This window comes from Cricetulus griseus, chromosome 3 (assembly GCF_003668045.3).
Source record: "Cricetulus griseus strain 17A/GY chromosome 3, alternate assembly CriGri-PICRH-1.0, whole genome shotgun sequence".
In the NCBI taxonomy this organism is placed as follows: Eukaryota; Metazoa; Chordata; class Mammalia; order Rodentia; family Cricetidae; genus Cricetulus; species Cricetulus griseus.
This window is the reverse complement of record NC_048596.1, coordinates 88442276-88459490: the sequence shown is the minus strand read 5'-3', so window position 1 is coordinate 88459490 and position 17215 is coordinate 88442276. Positions and strand designations below refer to the sequence as shown.

Below are 17215 nucleotides of genomic sequence, written 5' to 3'. Positions count from 1 at the left end.
ACAGGCAGCGCCATCAATGCCCAGCTTGCTCTATTTCTGAGTTAAAACTCATTCCTCATTCCTTTCACCACACCTACCTAGTAAGAGTCTTTTTCAGCGGAGCCCCATGAGATAAAGGCTTGCGTACAACAGAAGAGAGGGTGGAGTATCAGTAAACTCTTATTTTTGAGCATCCAGGTCTTCTGTGCTAGCCCAGCAATATGCAATCCTGGCATTTGAGAAGCTGAGAGACAAGACAGATGTGAGTTTGAGATCTACCTGTCCCTCTCAAAGTCAGCAATGAGTAAGTTATGCAAACTGAGTGTGGTCAGTACTGGGGATAAAATCCACAGAAGTGAACTGAATTCTGTGGATGCTAAGAGACAAACCTTTAGGAACTACAAGGATTGGAAGGAAGAACACACAGCACAGACTATAGAAAAATGGGTCCCAGGTTTGAGGGTGGGAGGAATTGCTGCCTGCACTTGCCTGGCCAAGGGGCATGTCTCTCTAGAGGGTGGTACCCAGGGAATTCCAGCAGCCTGGAGTCATGGTACTGTTTGTTTTTGCCTCCCAAGTCCGCCTGCTTTCCTCCTCTTAGATGAGCTCAGTTCCAAGAACATTTTATGGACGCTGTATTGGGCCAAGCTGGGTGATGGGCTCTGGGCCTCAGGGGAGTTCTGCAACTTGCCCACTTGAATTTGCCTGGTCTCTGCTGTCACAGCAACTACATAGATTTCGCAGGACTCCCAGCTCTGAACCATTCATTCATAATTTTCTCTGAAAAGATGAAGGGCATGACCACTCAGGAAAGCGAGCAGAGCAGAGGTTAGCCATTCGACATCCAAAAAAGAGAAGATGCAATCGACCGGATAACGCAGATGGTCTGTGTCACCACCCCCTTTCCCACAGCTTTAGCCAAAGCAGGGTCAGTTCAAGGCAGGACCTAAGCAAGGAAGGCTGCACGCGGCAAATCAAGGAATGAGGGCACAAGAGGGTCAGACAGTCCTAGAAGTCCTTAGCTGCTCGCTCCAGTCCAAAAGCGGACAGGAAGGCTGGCTTTCCAGCTGCCTAGGCCAAGCATAGTGAGGCCCAGCCCTTGCCTCTCCCTCGACATCAGAACAACAAGGCCGGATGTTCACCTCGGAGAAACCCAGGGCTGGGTCTCCGACCTGTGGCCAGGGTGGGAGCGATCGGCCACTACCCGGACTGGGGCAGGGCTTCAGCCCACGTGCGTCCGCGGCTGCAGCCTTGGTAGCCTTCGCCAGCCCAGGACTGACTGGGCGGGTGCTGGGGTGGGTTCCGCGCTGCGTGACCATTGGCCGTGCGTTTCATGTCTGGGGCGGAGCCTCGCCCTCAGAGGCCCTATCATTGGCTCAACCTCTGATGGGGGCGTGCCCCAACCGGGTCCTCCGCAGCTCGCAGAACCGCAGGCACCCGGCCGGCTCAGCCTGCGCCGGGCCGCCTCGCTCGCTCCGGGCTCGGCAGGCGGCCCGCGGGGTCCTGGATCGCTGCGCCCGCAGCTGGAGACCAAGACAGGCGCTGACCCGAGGCCCGGAGGCCCGCGAGACCTTCGGTAAGACGCTGCAGGAGTGGGCTCCGTAGCGCGCGGGAGCGGGTGGGGACTGTGCCAGTCCTGGCTGGACTCTGCGCCCTACCGGACGCCCCGGAGGGTCAGGTGCCGCAGCCGTGTCCGCGATCTCAGACCTACCTGCCGGGAGCGTCGTGGGCTCTCCACCAATCAAAAGTGCCATTCTAACCTCAGAAACCCAACACACCAGCGTAGAATGGGCGCCCTTAGGCAGCAGGGTCACCTGTCATCTCTCAGGGGACCTTCCCCAAACTTTGCTCCACGCGATCTGGGTTCCCGTGCCTTTTCCATCCTCTCACTGAGCGCCTTGCTTATTTTTATTTTATTATATTTTTCTGCCTCCTTTTTTTCTCCTCCCTCCTTGATAACAGGAAGTTAAGTTGGGCCAAATGTCAGTGGCCTGGCCGGCGGCGGTTGAGACCCGGGCTAGTTACTTGGCCGGTGGCGGTGCTTCCAGGGACCGCGCTGCTGTTCCTTCTATATCCTGCGACCCCTGGAAGCCTGTGCTCATCCCCCGCCTAGGAGCACTCCATCCTTCTGTCCTGCCCTGTCCCTGGCTGGCTTGCCATGGCTGGGGTCTCCCTTGCAGCCTTTGCCCCAGCTGCAGCTGTCTGGAGAAGGCGGGGTTAATTTATCCTAGGCCAGCCTCAGTCTCAACCGCACCCTCACCGGCACAGCTGGGAAGGGCCTTTACCGGACCGGGAAGAGGCGTGTTGAAACCAGAGTACTCTCCTGTCTCCTTCCACATTGTTTATTCTGGGCCTGGGTTTCTAAAGTGGAAAGAGCTCTCGTTTGCAAGGCCACTCGCTGCCCTCTATGTCTTAGGTGGTTTAGTGGGAGGATAAAGTCAGTAGCCAGTCCCTTTATGGACAGACCCGGAGGGAAAAAAGCCAGAGGCTAGTTGGCCTTCCGCATTCGCGTCCCCGAGTTCCCTAGCACCTGTGTCCTCTGCTTGCCAGTCACCAACGCGGAGGCAGTGGACCTAACAGGTGGTCCATCAGGACATACCTGTTCATGTCCCAGAGATTTCAAAGGCAATCAGTGTTACCTTTTTCAGAGGCAGGAAAGAGGGCACAGGTTGTGTCCCGGTGGTTACGCTCCCAAAAGCCTGAGTTGTGTCGGCTCCTGGCGCTGTGCCTGCTTCCTACCAGCTTGTCCGGTGGCTGTGGGAATAAGCTCTGTGTGTATGTGCTTTGAGAGATTCTGGGGATTGCAGGAGTAGTTTGCAAAGTGCTTCAAAGGACAGCCAGCGAGATGCATTGCAAGTTGCCCCTCACTGACTCCTCCAATGGAGGGTTTCTGGTGGTGTTAGCAGGGATAGGGCCTGCCACCTCTGTGGGGCTGGCTTTCCTAGTGGTCTAGAACTGTATTTACTGAAGTAGCATTGACCCTTAGAAAGAACTCTAGGCTTGTTCTTTCTGCAGTGGGTGTGGGGCAGGTTTTGAAATATGCTTCTTTAGCTGCTAAGTGATTGAAACCCACAGTTTGAACAGCCCCATTACTAGGAGCTGCAGAGAACAGCCCCAACCCTTCCCTCCTGGGATGGGGGTGTATGTGTGTCTCTGTTCTCTCCACTATGCCTACATCTGCCTGGGTTTGCCTTCCAGCCTAGGCCTGACTCAGATCACTTTCCAGAGGAAGGGAGAAGTTCTGCCTTCCTGGTGGAGGGCTTGGCTGAGCTGGAGGGGGCTGAATAAGGCTAACCAAGGAAGTCTGCAGAGAGAGTGCTAACAGTCCCTGTCCTTTAAAGAGCCTGGAAGAGGATGCTGCATTCTGGGACTGCTCATTATTTACCTCATGAGCATCCCACAGTAGCCTTCTGTAGTAGTTGGGGCTATGCCCATTTTACACATAAGAAAACTGAGATTCAAAGAGTTTCTACTGACCCCATCAAACTGCTAGAGTCTCACGATGATTCCAGCTTCCAGTTGTTTGGGAAGGGGATTAAACACCACAGGAATCAGGGAAATCTTGGACACCCTCTGGACTCCAGGGGCTTGGTACTACCAGTCCCTTTTCGGTACTGACTAGTTTCCTAATGGTGGGTGAGTGGGTCTTTCCATTCCACTATGAAATGGCAATAAGCTCCAGCTATTTCTCACAGTCCTCCTGGCTCTTTGCTGTGTGTTCCTTTTACTCCAGTCTCATTGGGGCATCTACCACTGTACAGAGCTGTCTCCTGTCAAAAAATGCTACAAGGAAAGCCAAAGCAGAGAATCCAGGGATTCAAGACCAGTCTAGGCTTTATAGTGAATTTGGGGATAGTCCTAGCTACACAGCTAGACCTTCTCTCAATAACAAAGAACAGTGGGTATGTATCATAGGCCCATGACTTGAGGAGGCTGAAGCAGGAGGATTGCTGCAAGTTTGAGACCAACCAAGTAAATATGAATTCTAAGTCAGTCACAGCTATCTCAAAAACAAAACAAAAAAACCAAGCCCAACTAACCAACCATACATATTTTTTTTTTTCAGAAAAAATAGGATGGTATCCCTGGGTGGTGGTGTAGCACAACTTTAATTCCAGCATTTGGGAGGCAGAGGCAGGCAGATCTCTGTGAGTTCTAGGCCAGCCTGGTCTACAAAGCTACACAGAGAAACCCTGTCTTGAAAGATCAAAACCAAATAAACAACAACAAAAAATAGAGTGGTATAATGAACCCTGCCTGCACCTTCCCCAGTGGTCACCCCTCCCCCAGCCATTAAAATGATGATGCCTTATGCTAATTTTATGGCTTTCTCTTTTAGTTTTCTTTGAGTTCTTTTTTGTTTTAAACTTCCCTTTATTTGTTTATCTACTATATGTGTGTACATGTATGAGCATGTGTACTACAGTTCCTGCACAGAGATCAGAGGAAAATTGGAGTAGTTGGTGCCCTCCTTCAACTATGTGGGTCCCTGAGATTGAACTCAGGTCATCAGACTTAGCAGCGAGCACCTTGACTTGCTGAGCCATCTTGCCCTCCACCCCGCCGGGATTTTTCTTTCTAAAATATTTTAAAACTGATTTCTGATCCATTGTCTATGCCATTTTCCTCTACATAATCCAGCACACTTCACTTAAAAAGAGAATTCCCTTGCAAAACCATGGTCGTTATTGCACAGGACAGAGACAGCAATAATCTTACAGTGTCACCTGTCCACATCCAGATGGGCATACAGGTCTGATTGTCAGGAATGCCCTCTCTAGCTATCTCCAGAGCGAGGATCTATGCACATGCTGTATTTGGTCACCAGTGCCTTTCTGCCTGCTATGAACAGGGGACAGACAAAGCCCTGGAGACTGGAGTCTACTCTGTCCCTCTCTGGATCCTCAGGAACAAAGCCTGCACACAGGGGACATACAGCAGAGGCTTGGTGAGCATCTGCTCAGTGGCAGAGCAGCCACTAGAGGGGTGTGCTCTGAATGGGGACTCTCAGGGGCTCCTGTGACTGTGGTGCGTGTTTGGAAAGATGACTTGCTCACACTCGTGTGGCTGTCGCAGCAGTGAGCGTCAGCCCATAAGCATCCTGAAATAATAGCAGAACTATTTGCAACACTCACCCTCCCCACTTTGGTCCGTGGTGTGGAGCCCAGATGGCCACGTGTGTGCCCTCGGCAGCAGCTGGCTCTGCACATCACACATGGCTGATGGCAGCTGAGGTCATTCTGTTCAAGCTTTAAGTTCAGTTCTGTCAAGACCAAGTTGTGACTGACATGGGCTAGGTAGCGAGCAGGGCACATCTTCTCCCCCTTCTTCCTCTGAGCAGTACCTCTCCTCCCAGTCAAGGCCCTCCCTGCCATAGCCCCCTGAGGGAAGATTGACTTTTGCTTTTGTTATCTTAGTTTTTTTTTTCTTTTTCTTTTAGCTTTTTGGAGGAAGAGTCTTATGTAGCCCAAGCTGGACTTGAACTCAATATGTAGTTGATAATGGCCTTGAGCTTCTAATCTTCATTGCCTCTACTTCCCAAGTGCTGCGATTACACATTTAAACCACTATGTACAGTTCATCTTTTTTATTTTTTTCAGAAAATGTAACAACATTTTAATACTTCTGCTATGTCAGTATTTGAGTTGATATTTTTCCTTTCTTCTTTACTTCTTAGGGTCTTTGGTTGGTTGGGTTTTATACTGGAGACCACAGCCTGAGCCTTCTTATGCATGTTAGTCAAGTATTTGACTGCTAAGCCACATCCCCTGCCCTCTTTAAAGTTTTTCATCTTGAGAGGTAGTCTTAATAAGTTACCCAGGCAGACTTTGAAGCCTAGGAAAGCTTTGAACTTAAGCTCCTCCTGTCTCAGCTTCCCAGAGATCTGGGATTGCAGGCATAGATCGCTAGGCATGACATCACTCTTTACTTCCATTTTTCTCCCTCAAATTTATATAGTAGAAACTGTTTTCATGATAGGAATTCCATATTATAACCCCTCTGAAACCAGGCCCTCAATTGCTTGGGTGACTGTAGACAAGCTTGGACTTATCACATGCATTAGCTACGGCTATGTGTATTGATAATACCTTTGAATTACTGGGATTTTGAAATTTGCTTAGATCATAATATTGTTTGTATATTAGATTCATTTTGTTATTCTGGAGGCTGAGCCACCAGAGATGGTGGAAGAGCAGGCAGGTCCAAGCTGCAGCCTCTACTGTCCCACAATGCCTCGGGAAAATCTTGAAGGACAAACACCTGTACACCCCAATCTAGGGTATCCCCACCCTCCCTACACTAGCTTTTCTTTTCTTCTGAGAACCTGTCCCAGATAGAACACATGGCTGGTCCCTGATGATAAGGTGCCCCTAAAGAATTGAGCCAATGTTAAAGCTGGAAGGAGTTATGGTGACAGAGCTCCTCTGGTCATAAACTGCATCTGCAAGGTTGCAGCTGCCATGATTTTGATTTTGGGATGCTCCCTTCTCTGTCAGATGTTGAAGAATCATCATCATCCCTGTGCTCCAAGTACACAACCCACAGCTTTTTGTGGTACCCGGTGCCAGATGTGGTCTGATTTCTTCCATCCTCTTGCTCTGTCCCTGTGTGCACATCTGAGCATTGCTGTAGTCATGGGAAGAGATTCCATGGCTCAGTGAGTATGCAAGCCACTGTGTCTACATAGTTAATACCATGTTTGCTATGTTGCAGGTTTTAGGTTTTTTGTTTTTGTTTTTTTTTGCTTGTTTGTTTTTTACAGGTCTCATTATGTAGCCCTGTCTGACCTGAAACTATATAGACCAGGATGAACTCATTCACAGACATCTGCCTGCCTCTGCCAAGTACTGAGATTAAAGGCCCTTGCTACCAGTCCAAACTTTTTTTTTTATTTTAAAGACGAGGTTTCATGCCCAGGCTGACCTCAAATTCATTATGTATGTGAGAATGACCTTGAGTTTATGATTCTCCTGCCTCTATATAATCCCTGAGTGTTGGGATTATAGGTATGCACCATAGCCATTTTATACAGTGCTGGGATTCACACTCAGGGATTTTTCTGTGAAGGGGCAAGCGCATTCCCAATGGAGCTACAGCCCAAGGTTCTTAGTGTGCTCTCTATGTGGATTAATGCTTCTACACAGGGCTGTGTTCCTTCCTCCCCGAATCTCCATCTCTGTGTGGCTGCCTGGGTACCTTGTGGCTCTAGCATTCCTCCAATAGCTTGCCTACATTTCTTTCAGGGTATACAAATGTCACAGCAGCCCTTTCCTAGGCAACAAGGTATATCCAGAGCTCATGTTCTTTTGGCTGGCTGCAGAAGCCAGGCAGCAAGGAGCCAGACAGTTGTTGCTTGGCCTCTGCACTGTTAGAGCCACAGGTTAATGGAACATTCTCAGGCCCAAGTTTCAGACACACCCAGTCCAGGAGCTCAGCACATGCCAAAAACAGGAGTGAGCGTCTAGAACACTCTGTCCTGGCCTTGCCATCTTCATATCAGTGTGCTGAGCTGCAGAGGCGCCCCTTTGCTCACAGCCTCTGAATGTTGGCCCTGGCCACTCATGTGAGCACAGCTGGATGTAGGTCTGGGAGCCAGGAACATGAGGAGCAGGGGCAGGTGGTGAGGTACATGTGTACATGTGGAAGAGTCACTCAGATCTTTTAGTCACTAAAGAGAGCCTCTTCCTGGAGTAGAGTAGACCCAGGTGTGTGGGGAATCTGGCTGCTGACTCCTGTATTGGGTGCCTACTCATCCTAAGGTGCCCTGTGCAGTATTCATGGAGTTGATAGGTCCATGTGTGGGGACATCTGAATCTTTAACACTTGAATACAAAGATGGTAATAGACAGGAGTTTCTTCCTGAAGGAAGTGGGTATCTGACAGTCAAACAGGTTGGATGGAGGGCACACATGTATGTATTAGTTCTAACACAGGCACATGGATGCATAGTGCTTACCTGTACACATAGATATTCACCCATTCACACACATGGATACATAGTATTCTCCCTACACACACACACACACACACACACACACACACACACACACACACACACACACACGCATGGTACTTCTCTCAACACACATGTATAGATGCGTGGTTCTCACCTCCACACACAATGATGTGTGATAGTCACCATCACAAGCATACAGCTGCAGAGAACCACGACACATGCACACATCAATGAATGGTAAAACACTCATCTGTACAAAGGAAGCTAGTGAAAGCACAAGCCTCCTTCTCTCAGCCTCCATTAAGGGCTCTTCTCATTAAGGTGGTTGCTGTTCCAAGCCTCCTGTAGACATGCTGTGGGCACATTCTCCCACCCATTCCACACTCTGCTTCTCCTTCTGTCTGTTAGGCACACCAGAGTGGGAGAAACAGGATCCACAGGGTCCCAGAGACTGAGCAATGAGTTGGCCAAAACTTACCTGTTACCTCCTGCATGTGTTTTACCACCTCTCCCTGTCAGAATTCCTTTGTGTTAGATCTGGGGGACTCAGAGCATCCAGGCCCCGAAGAGCAACAGAAGGAGCAAGTTCTCCAGGCAAGTGATAGAAGCAAAAGCAAGCAAGCAGACAAATGAAGCATGCTAAGACAGACATGGGTTTGAATCCTAGCCATATGGCCTTGAACGTGTGTGAACCTTACCATATAGCCTACAAAGAAGAGGTGATCACATTCATCTTGAGAGACAGATATGGAGATGAAATTAAAATATTTACAAAAGGCCCTGCATAGGCATTCATTCCAGTATGTTCTTTTTTTTCTACTTATAAAAAGTGGTCGGTTTCCATAATGAACATCACAAATGGGATCCTCTGGAAGTCGCACTCTGAGTCTCAAGCTCTGGTGGCCTGGAGGAGTCAGCCAGTTCTCCATTTTTTCTGCAAGCTGAGCTGCTCCTGTCTGCCTGTCTATTCCCCCACCCATCTCCCTGCTCTTGTGGTACCCACTTCCATACCACCCAGCCTGCCAGCACCCCATTCTTCTCTGCCCTTCATCTCCTCCCCACAGCCTCCTCCTCACTTCCGTCCCTTCTTCCCTGGTGAGCAGTAGCTTCCTGGAGAGGGCTCCCTGTTTATGGTTGCTCCCTGGGGTGTTTATGCTGCCTCTCTTCACAAGCTCCTAGCAGATGTCTGTTTATTGCTGAAACTTCATCTTCAGCCAGAGAGAGGAGCTGTCTTTTTTTTTTTTTTTTTTTTTTTTTTAGCTCTCTAATTGTGGTGGCTGCACAATACGGTTTAGATTGCCTCCAAGTCTAATTTGTCATTGCTCTCCAGCTCTACCCATTATGAACCCTCTCTCAGATGCTGGCAGAGAGACCTTATATGTCCTGATTTCAGAGCAGCATTTAAATTTAGCATGCAGTTGTAACCACTTAGATAGGTAAGCCAGGGGGTGAGGGCAACTTGTCTTCTATCCTGGCTCAGACAGATGGTGTGAATGAGAGGAGCATTTTTGTATCCATAGCAACAGCAACCCTCCCTCACACCCCCTCTTTCCACCTGCAGGATTGAGCAGGCACTCAGAGGCTGCCATGAGATTAGCTGGCAGCTTGGGAGTTTTATCTTTCCCTTTGGACTGGGTGGGGCTTGGGGTGTTCAGGGAAGGGGATCTGGGTGGCTTTAGGTGATTCTGACCTCTGTGTCAGAGGAGGAAGAAAGAGTGTGAGTCATAGAGCCATGGGATGTCAAGTTGGAAGGGCCCTCTGATATCATGATCATAAATTTCTCACTCCTGCCTTGAGTTTATGTGTGTCGAATAAGGGGCTCAGACAATGTGTTTTTATTTTTTGAGGTAGGGTCTTATGTAGCACAGTTGGCCTTAGCTTGTAATCCTCCTGCCTAAACCTCCTGACTACTGGGATTTCAGACATTCACTCAGCTCCAGACTTCCTTAAGGAAGGACAGTATTGTGTAGGGTGGGCTAGCCTTGGTCTGGATATCTTTCCATATCAGAACACATCTCCAGAGCCTTGAGGATTGAAATCCTACCTTTGTTTTCTTGGCCTCTGATACAAACTCAGGTTTTTTTGTTTGTTTGTTTCTAAGACAGGGTCTCACCTATGTTGCCATGGCTGTCCTGGAACTCACTATATAGACCAGGATGGTCTCAAATTTACAGAGACCCACCTGCCTCTGCCTCCCAAGTACTGGAATTAAGGGCATGTGCCTCTACACCCAGCTCACAAACCCAGATTTTAACTGGGAAGGGCAACTGTCTGTCTGTAGAGATTTGTCTCAGATTGACTATCAGCTGAACTTTGAGTGAATGCACCAACATGAGCCAGTTGGTAGTCGTGGAGGAGGGCTGCAGAAAAGATATAAATAGGTGCTGGGGTGGCTACCAACAGCTGTAGCCTCAGGCTTGTTAGTGCCCAGCAGTGTGCAGCTGTTGTGCTGGGGCCCAGATCCAATTGCTCTTCTATTGCCCAGAGTGAGGTATGTAGGACCAGCTTCTTGCTGCTGCCTGCACACCAGGATTGGGTATGGAATGCACACAGTGGGTGCCAGCCAGAGGACTTCTTGGAGGTGGAAGGGGTAGGGCCAGCTTGTTGGTTGCAAAACTCCTTGGAAGATGAGTAGGGTACCCTCGATAGAAATGAGCAGAGGCAAGAGCACACAGAGATGTGAACCAATGACATGTGCAGGATGTGAACAAAGTCAAGAGGCAGGAGGAAGCCGCCAGAGAGGACTAGGGCACCTAATCCTTGGGCCAGGTAAATTTAGGCCTGCACCACCCTCCAAATACTGAATGCTAACTAAATACTAAACTGTTGTCTACATTGAGAGTTACCCTAGAAAATGAAATGGAGCAGTTAAGGAAAGGCTCCAAGGCTTCCTCCACACCCATGGTTTTGTCTGGTAGCCTCCTTTGTGGTTACAGGGTCTATATATGCAACCCATCTTTCTAAGTACAGTGACCCATTATGAAACTTCCCAGCTAGGGTTGTAGAATCCGGTTGATCCATCCTTTCCTGCAGCTTGTATTCTGTAGAGCAAAAAGCAACTGCCCCCTTACACCATTTCTTCCCTTCTTCCAGGTCATTTTTAGGGGAGGAAATGCAGACATAGAGGGTACTGACCCCAGAAACAGATCAGGAGGTTCATACTTGCCTGAGGTAAGTCAAAGCAGCAAAGCTGGGCGGGGGGTGTCAGCCCGGGGATGTCCTCCACCAAAGGAGTAGCCTGTGGAAGAATGGTTTCTGTAGGGGTCAGAAGCTTGCAGAGCCCAGCATCCCATCTGCAATGTTGCTGACTCTCTAGCTTTATGAGTCTCCCTTTCCTCTGTCCAGGCCAGGAAAGGGAGGTGAAGGCTGTGCTCAACATCCACCTGCTGCTGGTATTAACTTGGTGGGTGGTGGCATGGCAACTCACTATGCTTACAGTTTTGACATTTGAACAGGGCTGCAGGCACCTCTCTCTCTCTCTCTCTCTCTCTCTCTCTCTCTCTCTCTCTCTCTCTCTGTATGTTTTGGGGACACCCTGGGTTTATGTCATGGAATAAATTGCTCTTGAAAGCTGCAAGTGGCAAGAGTTGGGTACTCATGGGAGCTGAGGCTGGGGTATGGTAGGGAATCCTCTCCTCTCCTCTCCTCTCCTCTCCTCTCCTCTCCTCTCCTCTCCTCTCCTCTCCTCTCCTCTCCTCCTCTCCTCTCCTCTCCTCTCCTCTCCTCTTCTCTCCTTCCTTCCCTTCTCTTTTCTTCCTCCCTTCCTCCCTCTCTACCTCCCTTCCTCTTCTCCTTCCTCTCCATTTCTTTCCCCTCCTCCCTCCCAGCACCCTTTTCTTTCCTGTATCAGTTGTCCCAATGGGAGCCTGGGTTGTCTCTTTCATGACCAATTGATCACTCGGCACATTTGATCTGCAGTTCAAGGCCTCTGATGTACTGTCTATTGGAGGCAGGTTGTCACAGTCAGAATTGGATTTTCTGTCAGGTTTAGTGACATTATTTACTTTGCAGGATGCATGTGAAGGTTAAATAGGACAGTGGGCTCAGCACAGCCAGCCACCAGCACCCCATATACCAGTGGGGTTGTTTTTCTGGGTCAGAGTTCCTCTATGGGGTGAGGAGAGTTCTGATTCCACTGGGTACTTCATTTATTCCATTCATTGTCATTTAAATATTTATTACTCTATTAGGCATTAGACAAATGTTTTTATATTGGTACCAAGTTTTGCTTGTTTAGTTTTTTGAGAATAAGAATCTCTTTCTGTAGTCCAGGCTGTCCTGGAACTCAAAGTCTCTGTAATAAAAACTCCTCAAACTCATTTGCTATGTAGACTAGACTGGCCCTGACCCTCCCACCTCCTGCACACTGAGGCATGCATCACCATGCTTCGCTAATTTCATATTCCTCTTGTGTGCATACAAAAAGAGAATAAAATTGGTTACAGTATTTCTGAATCTTCTTCATGCTCAGGATCCAGCTCTTCAGCTTCTCATTTGGACCTGCCCTGGTTAGCATTAACTGTCACCCTGACACAGCCTAGAGTCACCTGAAAAAACTCTCAGTTGAGTCATTGTCTTTATCAGGTTGTGGGCATGTCTGTAAAAGATTGTCTTGATTGTGAATTGAACAGTCATGCTGGTCATTTTTTTTAGGTTATGTTTTATTTATTTATCTGTGCATATGTGTGGATGTGGGTGAGAGTGCCTACCACACGTGGAGGTCAGAGGATGACAACCTGCAAGAGTTTGTCCTCTCTCTTATTGAGTCCCAAGGATCGAATCCAGGTTGTCAGTCATGATAGCAGTTGCCTTTACCATATGAGCCGTCTCACTGTTTAAATTTGGACTTTGTCTTGTTTGTCTTGAGACTTGAGACAGGGTCCTGATATGTCTGTTTTGAACTCAAAGTCCTGAGTGCTGGGGTGCGATCATGCATCCAGCTCTTAAATGCTGACTTGTTCTGAGGATCATTTCAGGTGTGCATGTAGTAACCATGGCACCTAGGTCACCAGTACACAAGGTTCTCATAGAACCTCTGGAGCGATGCTAGAGACCACCCCTTGGAGGACCCCAGACTTTAGTCAGCTTGCTTTGCAAACACAGATTCCAGTTGCCCTATTTGTCCCATCCCTTCCCTTCTCTGACCTGTGACAAGATGCCTACTGGTGACCAGATGAGACCTGACTGTTGCAGGTGTCTACCTGCTCTGACATCATATGCCTCAAGTTCCCACAGGGCTCCAAGACCACTTTCAGGTCTGGTGCTGCTTCTCAGATACAAAAGCCACTAAGCCATTAAGCATCTCCTCTCCAGATGTGTGCAGCGCTCTAGGCTAAAGCTTTTTTGGCCTGGAAGACTTGAACTCATTAAAACTGTTTAGACATCCTTTAAAAACAAAATAGGACTTGGGATATAGATCATTAGTAGAGTGTTTCCCTAGCATGCTCAAGGCTCCAACAGTGAAAAACTAAAAACAATAACCAACAATAAGAAAAACACATAAGCCTAAACCAAGCTCCCATCTCATCTGAGTGACCCATGTCACCTTAGGGGAGGTTCTTGTGTCTGCCTCTCTCTCTCCTTCTTCTCAGTCTGGAGGCTGGAATTCAGCCAGGTCTAGGAGCCCTTTTTCCCCCCCAGCTGTTAGGAAGGTCTGTTATCCTCAGATCCTGTGTACCAACTTCCCCTTCTGTAGCTCACAAACTTCACAGGAAATGGTTGTTTTTCCTCCACATTTCCTGTGTCCTAGTCACTAGCTGGCTCTGCCGTTGCTGTGGGAACTAGGGAATTAGGCTAGTCCTGTTACCATGGAAGCTGCCTCCCTCTTCTGGAAGATGAAGGTCTCAGAGAGGCCAGGCAGCTCTGGTCAATAGCCACTGGGGTCCACCCACCCATCAGGACCAGCAGCTTTCCGGGACCAGCTGCATTCATGCTGGCAGTTGGCTTGAGGCTTCCACCCTGAGGCAGCCTCTCGCCTCAGTCCTATCACTTGAGGTCTCTGTGTCTCACAGGTTTTCCACATGAAGATTATTTCCCCCCTGCCGTAATGCAAGTCCATCTCATACAAGGTTAAAGTGGCCACAGGAGTGTGTGGAGTTGGCTGTCAGTTATGTAAGGGAGTGGACTCAGATTTCGACTTGCAAATGCATGAAGAGCATTGACAGGAGGCAGCCCCAAATGGCTTACCTGTTTGATTGGCACATTAGCCAGGGACCAAGAGAAGGGAAAATGTTTTGGGAGGGCTAGCAGGGTTTTGAGGTTGAGAATTCAGTGAGTATATTTCCTATTCTTCCTCCCCCCAAAGTCTCAGGTAATCTGGGTACGTAATTATCTAATTGGAGTTGGTGAGGCCGTGTGGAAAGTGTGTGGCTTCCAAGTCTTGAGTCAGGCCTCTGTTGATTTCCGCTCACCTGGACCTTAGCTGCTCAGGTGTACAGCAGTCACTCCAGCCTTCTGCCCTTGCAGAGGAAGGTGGAAAGAGCATTTGGTCCTCCAGTGTGCAGCCCAAGCACCCCTCACACAGAGCATCTTTGAGACATGGCCTCCTTAATCCCTCCTGACTCTGACTAGTCTCCCTGCAGGACAGCACTGGAAAGCAGAGTTTGGTGGCTCACACCTATAACCCCAGCACTCACAGGGACTGAAATAGGAGGAGCCCTGGGAGTTCAAGGCTAGCTTGTGCTACAGAGTAAGTGTCAGCCTAGCCTGGGCTACAATGTGATATCATGTCTGAAAAAGAAAAAAAAAAAGAAAGAAGAAAAAGTCACTGGAGCTTCCACTGTTCCTTGTAGCATGGGTTTGCTGAGAGCTTGCTTCTTAGCAAGCTAAGGCTCCAGTGCAGGTTTCTGCTGTGAGTCACCACCACCTCCACCCTGGTGATTCCTCTGTTAGGCTCGTGTGTCTGAGGGAATTGCACTCTGAACCCCTGGTCTGCCAGAAGGAACCAAACTCTTAACTTTTCCAGACCTGTGGTACTTAGCAAACCATTTGGTGGGCCCTAGCTAGGAGCCTTTGAAGACACAGGTCCACAGCTGTGTGTGCAGATAAGCAAGCAGCAGTCAGGGGTGGGGGAGATGGATGGAGGGTGTGGGAGGGGCCAGTCCAGGGAGAGGTTGTTGAGAAGGTGGCTTGCTTATACCTGGAAGTGAACAGAGAAGCGTGTAGAATACCTACTGTGTGTCTGTTCCCTGTGCTATTGGGACATTGGAATTCATCAGGTTTGGCAGCTCTTCCCAGAAAGTTTACAGTGCCAGGAAAGCCAGACACACGGTATAAACAAGGGCAGTAGGGGATTTAGGAAAGTCAGCTCAGCCACCAGGCAGTTCATGACTAGTCCAGAGGACAGAGGGGAAGGAGGGAAGGCCTTGGTGTGAGGAATGTTCTCTATGGGCTGGGGAGACCTGGAAAGTTTCTTAGGAGGGGAGAAGGCGGTGGTGGTGTTTGATGTGGATCTCAAGGGGTAGGCGAAGCACAGATGGCAAGTGGGAGGAAGCAGAGAGCATCTCTCCCTTTGTGCATGCTGGGGGGAAGGGAGAGAGCTGGTAGGAAGGTGGGAATAAGCATACTCTGAGTAAGTAACATTGGACATATGAGGAGGGTCTTCTATGTAGGATGGAACAGGCTGCCCATTGACCCCTAGGGCCCAGTAAGTCAAGGTGGACAGGGTTTAGTTTCCATCTATTCTAATCTAGGCAACTCTAGAGTATTGAGGAACAGGAGGGCAGGGGCATGCTACTTTACCATTGCTCCCCCAGGATGGTTTCTCCCTTGACATTTTCATTTTGTTTTGTTTTAGTTGCATGTGCTCAAGCTGGTCTTGAACTTTGCTATGTAGCCAAGGATAACTTTGAGCTCTTGATCTTCCTGCCTCTGCCTCTGAGTACTGGGATTACAGGCACACCTGGGATCTGCTTCATGCATGCTAGGGGAGCATTCTACCAACTGAGCTACATGCCCAGCTCTCCCTGGACATTCCAAGGCCTATTCAGCCATTCTATGAGTATTTACAAGATGTGATTCTAATCCTCTAGAACAGTGGTTCTCAACCTTCCTAATGCTTTAATACAGTTCCTCATGTTGTGGTGACTCCAATCATAAAATTATTTTGTTGCTACTTCATAACTGTAATTTTGCTACTATTATGAATCCTAATGGGAATATCTGATAGGTGACCCAATGGAAATATCTGATAGGTGACCCCATGAAAGGGTTGTTCAACCCTAGGGGTCACTGCTCTAGAACAAACCAGCCACTGCTCTAAGCTCTGGGTTTAGAACAAAGTGGGGGAGGGAGGTGATTAACAACAATAAAACAGCACCCTATCTCCCAGCTCCTGAAGCTCTTATCTGAGGAAAGAGGGATAATAAAAGGTCAGTGCTAAAGGATGAGAGGGCACTGGAGACAACTTAAGCAGGGAAGGAAAGGGTGAGCTGGATGAGGGAAGGTGGCTATTATAAACTAGCCACCTCTAGGGAGGGGCAGGCTGGATCCCACAGGGATCTGGAGTCCCCATCAGATGCTCTTTACCCCACTGGGGTCTTTGGCTCTAGGCAGTATGGAACTGTAAATTTTCATGACAAGAGGAGCCAAGAAGTCAGGTATGGTGTGCGCACCTGTAATACCAGCACTTAGGAGGCTGAGATAATATTGTTGTGTGTTCGGAACCTGCAGGAGCTACACAGTGAATTCTAAGTCAGTCTCGTTACAGAGTGAGACACCATCTCATAAAAATAAAAGTAACAGTAATAGCTACTATTATTAAAGCACACGGCCATGCAGAGCAGTTAGCCTTCTGCCTTTTGCTCTCTGGCCCTGTCACTCTCAAGCCAAGAACACACTGATAGCTTGGTCTAAGCTGATCATTGGCCATCTCTATTTCCCTTTTGTGGTCTGAGGTCAGGGCTGGAACAGGCATTTAGGGCCCAGTGAGGAGTACAGACAGTAGGGCCTAGAGATAACTTTGAGGAACCTTGCAGTTGAAGGGGGAGGTGGCAGGAAGGGGCCCAGGCTTTACCGAGGAGGAGGGACAGTGTGAGTGTAAGGCCCAGAGCCTATCCAGGGCCAGAGGATACTGGGGGCTGAAGCAGAGACAATGGGAATGCTTCCTCCCTGGGGGAGAAACAGGTAATGATGCTGTTAGCTAAAATGTGGCTAAGCCAGCTCTTGACATGTACTTCTAAGATGCTATGGCAGGGACCCTGAGCAGGAAAGTTCAGCTCAATGGAAGTGTTCTGAAGAAGTTCATGCAGTGAGGCAAGCCCACCATGCTGGGGGGACTCC

At 48.9% G+C, this 17215-nt stretch overlaps 1 protein-coding gene across 6 annotated transcripts in view; it reads left to right on the top strand.

Moving 5' to 3' along the window:
• The first annotated feature begins 1398 nt into the window (after positions 1–1398).
• The window catches only part of Mical2 (microtubule associated monooxygenase, calponin and LIM domain containing 2), a 132370-nt gene continuing 116553 nt past the window's right edge, over positions 1399–17215 (top strand). For 4 of the 6 annotated variants that reach the window (XM_035442284.1, XM_027410100.2, XM_035442281.1 and 1 more), the window contains exons 1-2: positions 1399–1555; positions 11030–11107. The gene's annotated coding sequence lies outside the window, so the exon portion shown is untranslated. The remainder of the gene's footprint in view (positions 1556–11029; positions 11108–17215) is intronic. The other 2 variants (XM_035442285.1, XM_035442283.1) reach the window with 1 other exon arrangement.